The following is a 6,000-nucleotide window of genomic DNA, read 5'->3' on the forward strand; positions in this document are numbered from 1 at the left end:
GTAATGACATTTTTATAATAGTAAATATGATTATGGTGAGTGCTAAACTTGCCGGGTGTCTAAATAGCGAGCCCGTGATGCCTGGGCTATCTACTGAGAATATTGCAAAATGTGCTTTCACCAAAAAGCTATTTTAAAATCGGACATATCGAGTGCATAGAGGAGGTCTGTATCTATAATTCTTAAAATAATTGTTATGCTTTTTGTGAACGTTTATCGTGAGTAATTTAGTAAAATGTTAGCGAATTCCCCGTAAGTTTGCGGGGGGTATGCTAGTTCTGAACGTCACATGCTAATGTAAAAAGCTGGTTTTTGATATAAATATGAACTTGATTGAACAAAACATGCATGTATTGTATAACATAATGTCCTAGGGTTGTCATCTGATGAAGATCATCAAAGGTGAGTGCTGCATTTAGCTGTCTTCTGGGTTTTGGTGACATTATATGCTGGCTTGAAAAATGGGTGTCTGATTATTTCTGGCTTGGTACTCTGCTGACATAATCTAATGTTTTGCTTTCGTTGTAAAGCCTTTTTGAAATCGGACAGTGTGGTTAGATTAACGAGAGTCTTATCTTTAAATGGCTGTAAAATAGTCATATGTTTGAGAAATTGAAGTAATATGATTTTGAAGATTTTGAAAATCGCGCCACAGGATGGCAGTGGCTGTTACGTAGGTGGGACGAATTCGTCCCGCCGGTCCCATAGAGGTTAAACGATTAGCCCACAGCTCGGATACCCGCATACCACACAAGACATGCCAACAGGGGTCTCTTCACAGTCCCCAAGTCCAGAACAGACTATGGGAAACACACAGTACTACATAGAGACATGACTACATGGAACTCTGTTCCACATCAAGTAGCTCAGGCAGGCAGTAAAATCAGATTTAAAAACAGATACACAACGCGGACTGTGAAGAGACACACACGGGAACACACACATACGCACACACTCGCTAACCGCATTCTACACACAAGTACATCGTAATGTTGTAATATTGTGGTATTATAAATGTTGTATTGTAGATATGTAGCGGTAGAGTAGTGGTGTAATAATGTGTTGTATTGTAGTAATAATAAACCATACTAAACCCCAGGAAGAGTAGCTGCTGCCTTGGCAGGAACTAATAGGATCCATAATAAACCCCAGGAAGAGTAACTGCTGTGTCACGGTTGTCGTAAGGATTTGACCAAAATGCAGCGGGAATATGTATACTCATCTTCTTTTTATTTTGAAGAAGGAGAAACAAATAAATACATATACAAAAAAAGAACAAAACAAAACAGTCCTGTCAGGTGCACAAACACTAAACAAGGAACAACTACCCACAAAATCCCACAGAAAAACACCCCTCTTAAATAGGACCTTCAATCAGAAGCAACGAGGAGCAGCTGGTTCCAATTGAAGGTCAACCCCATTAACTAAACATAGAAATAGAAAGCCTAGAACAAACATAGAAATATACTAACATAGAACATTAACCACAAACCCCGAAACACATAAAACAAACACCCCTCTTACGTAAGAACATAGCCCAACAAACCCCGAAACACTCTAAACAAACACCCCCTGCCACGTCCTGACCAAACTACAATAACAAATAACCCCTTTACTGGTCAGGACGTGACATGCTGTTTTGGCAGGAACTAATGGGGATCCATAATAAACCCCAGGAAGAGTAGCTGCTGCCTTGGCAGGAACTAATAGGATCCATAACAAACTCCAGGAAGAGTAGCTGCTGCCTTGGCAGGAACTAATAGGATCCATAACAAACTCCAGGAAGAGTAGCTGCTGCCTTGGCAGGAACTAATGGAGATCCATAATGAACCCCAGGAAGAGTAGCTGCTGCCTTGGCAGGAACTAATAGGATCCATAACAAACTCCAGGAAGAGTAGCTGCTGCCTTGGCAGGAACTAATAGGATCCATAACAAACTCCATGAAGAGTAGCTGCTGCCTTGGCAGGAACTAATGGGGATCCATAATAAACCCCAGGAAGAGTAGCTGCTGCCTTGGCAGGAACAAATGGGGATCCATGATAAACCCCAGGAAGAGTAGCTGCTGCCTTGGCAGGAACTAATAGGATCCATAATAAACCCCAGGAAGAGTAGTTGCTGCCTTGGCAGGAACTAATGGGGATCCATAATAAACCCCAGGAAGAGTAGCTGCTGCCTTGGCAGGAATGAATGGGGATCCATAATAAACCCCAGGAAGAGTAGCTGCTGCCTTGGCAGGAACTAATGGGGATCCATAATAAACTATTTCACCTCTATGTCCTATTTATTGCCTTACCTCCCTATTCTTCTACATTTACACACACTGTACATATAATTTTTTTATTGTGTTATTGACTGTACGTTTGTTTATGTGTAACTCTGTGTTGTTGTTTTTGTCACACTGCTTTGCTTTATCTTGGCCAGGTCGCAGTTGTAAATGAGAACTTGTTCTCAACTGGCCTACCTGGTTAAATAAAGGTGAAATAAAAAATACAAAAATTTAAATCAACTCCAGGAAGAGTAGCTGCAAACTTGGCAGAGATAAATGGGGATCCTTAATAAATACAAGTACATTTCCAGCTTGTCTTGATTTTGACTGCCTCACATCAAAGGCCCTACAACAGGTCCTGTCCAGGGGTTGTACTCAGGGCCGGCCCCCACCTCGCGGGAAAAACATTTTACTGATCCCCCCCCCCTTGAGAGAGAAAATGTTGCAGTTTTAAAGCAAGTTTTCAGCAATTCTACATATTTATTTTTCCAAGGGGGCGGAGAGACTTTTCTACTCATTTTGCCATTCGGTGGAGAGCAAGATTAACAATTTTTACAGCTACAGTGAGGGAAAATAGTATTTGATCCCCTGCTGATTTTCTACGTTTGCCCACTGACAAAGAAATGATCAGTCTATAATATTAATGGTAGGTTTAATGGTAGGTTTAATTGTAATTCTTATCATTTCATACTAAATGGATTTACATTTTATAACATTTTTTTATTTAACCTTTATTTAACTAGGAATATATACAGAATAATACGAAATGCTCTGAGACCAGGTTGGGTTAGGACGTTCAAATCACCTCCTACTCTTTAAACACTCCGTATGGTGTAAGAAAAGGCAATATTATTTTATAAGTAGTACCACAGTACAGGCAACATCAACGTTAACCAAGCGAAAGAGACAGCAAGAGCAGAGAGAAAGAGAGAGCATAAGACCACTAACGATGATCTCTATCTCTCTTTCCACCTCTCCCTCTCTCTCTCTCTCTCTCTCTCTCTTTCTCTCTCTCTCCCCTCTCTCTCTCTCTCTCTCTCTCCATTAATGGCCTCCCTTAAAGGTTTTATATCCATAATCATCATATTTCATGTGTTTTCGTAATGTTGTGGTTATTAAAAATGAATTGGAGAAATTGCCTGCTGAGCTGATGGGAGGGGAGACACTTACTCCCACATTAGGACATGAAGATAACTCCACTGTCCACTCCAGCTCCTGGGGAATGACTGACATCAAGCTGTAGGGGAATGGGAAACCTATTTAATATGATGCTTCATTCTACTACAGGTCACAATATTGTTTTCATTCTCTGTGTGACAGGGAATGACTCACACCAAGCAGTAGGGGAATTGTTATGGCTTAAAGTTCTTTGCAAGTCAAAATATTTCACTACTTCTAAAAAGAGGACATACTGTACATTGTGACATAGCATGCTGTGTAACCTGCTTCAAGTTACATAAAACACATAGTATGCTGTGTAACCTGCTTCAAGTTACATAAAACACATAGTATGCTGTGTAACCTGCTTCAAGTTACATAAAACACATAGCATGCTGTGTAACCTGCTTCAAGTTACATAAAACACATAGCATGCTGTGTAACCTGCTTCAAGTTACATAAAACACATAGTATGCTGTGTAACCTGCTTCAAGTTACATAAAACACATAGGCGTTTATAGTATTACTGTAGGTGTGTGTGTGTGTGTATGTACAGTGTGTGCGTGCGTCTGCGAGCATGTGTACTTACGGATAATCTGTATCCTCTAATCATCGCAGAGCGGGAACATTTAACATTTACATTTTAGTCATTTAGCAGACGCTCTTATCCAGAAAAAATTATGTACTGGTCCCCCGTGGGAATCGAACCCACAACCCTGGCGTTGCAAACACCATGCTCTACACGGGACCAAATGGAACTTTTCCCAGTCACCCCTCACATTTACATTTTTATTTTAGTCATTTAGCAGACGCTCTTATCCAGAGCGACTTACAGTAGTGAATACATACATTTTTTTTATTTTTTTGTACTGGCCCCCCATGGGAATCGAACCCACAACCCTGGTGTTGCACACACCATGCTCTACCAACTGAGCCACAGGGAAGGCATTAACCCCTCGTTAACACCATGAATCCACAGAGAAACAGTCGTCCTCAAAGCTGACCAATAGCATTAAAAGTCTATGAAGTCCTGACAAGACGATTGCTCTATACTCTCTGTAGCTACTTGTTCTGTGGTTCGTAGACCAAGTGTTGGGTTCTATTACCATCAACCTGATAGCAACACCAGCACCTACATTAAGACACGTCCCCTGCTCTCGTGTCCCCCCGTGGCTCTTGTGTGAATGTGTGTCTGTATGTCTGTGTCAATGGGCACCTATTGCAGAGCATTAATAAAGAGCCTGTGTTTGACAAAGGGCCCATAACAATGTGGGTGTGGGTGTGGGGTGTGTGTGGGGTGTGTGGGTGTGTGTGTGGGTGTATGTGTGGTGTTCTCTGCCCGCATTAAGAGAGCCTCCTCTTCCCCGTGTCTCTTAACGTGCTGAGACAGCCTCAGTCAGAGCAGAGAACCCTCTCATTCATTGATCTAGAGGGGGTCTAATGGTATGGTGTGGGGTATGCAGGGGAGTAATGGTATGGTGTGGGGTATGCAGGGGAGTAATGGTATGGTGTGGGGTATGCAGGGGAGTAATGGTATGGTGTGGGGTATGCAGGGGAGTAATGGTATGGTGTGGGGTATGCAGGGGAGTAATGGTATGGTTCGGGGTATGCAGGGGAGTAATGGTATGGTGTGGGGTATGCAGGGGAGTAATGGTATGGTGTGGGGTATGCAGGGGAGTAATGGTATGGTGTGGGGTATGCAGGGGAGTAATGGTATGGTGTGGGGTATGCAGGGGAGTAATGGTATGGGGTGGGGTATGCAGGGGAGTAATGGTATGGTGTGGGGTATGCAGGGGAGTAATGGTATGGTGTGGGGTATGCAGGGGAGTAATGGTATGGTGTGGGGTATGCAGGGGAGTAATGGTATGGGGTGGGGTATGCAGGGGAGTAATGGTATGGTGTGGGGTATGCAGGGGAGTAATGATATGGTGTGGGGTATGCAGGGGAGTAATGGTATGGTGTGGGGTATGCAGGGGAGTAATGGTATGGTGTGGGGTATGCAGGGGAATAATGGTATGGGGTGGGGTATGCAGAGGAGTAATGGTATGGTGTGGGGTATGCAGGGGAGTAATGATATGGTGTGGGGTATGCAGGGGAGTAATGGTATGGTGTGGGGAATGCAGGAGAGTAATGGTATGGTGTGGGGTATGCAGGGGAGTAATGGTGTGGGGTATGCAGGGGAGTAATGGTGTGGGGTATGCAGGGGAGTAATGGTATGGGGTGGGGTATGCAGGGGAGTAATGGTATGGGGTGGGGTATGCAGGGGAGTAATGGTATGGTGTGGGGTATGCAGGGGAGTAATGATATGGTGTGGGGTATGCAGGGGAGTAATGGTATGGTGTGAAGTACAAATGAGAAACTGTCTATGTGGAAGGGATGTTTAGGTACAGCATAGTCCAGACCATGGTGATGGAGAAGGAGTTATGACTATAAACTGCTTTTTCCCTCCCTCTGTGTTTTTCATAAGATCATGTTTCTGTTGTAATTCCTATCCCTGTGTTCAAACTCCTATCCCTGTGTTCTAAATCCTATCCCTGTGTTCAATCTCCTATCCCTGTGTTCAAACTCCTATCCCT

This window comes from Salmo salar, chromosome 06, assembly GCF_965601325.2.
Source record: "Salmo salar chromosome 06, fSalSal1, whole genome shotgun sequence".
Lineage (NCBI taxonomy): Eukaryota > Metazoa > Chordata > Actinopteri > Salmoniformes > Salmonidae > Salmo > Salmo salar.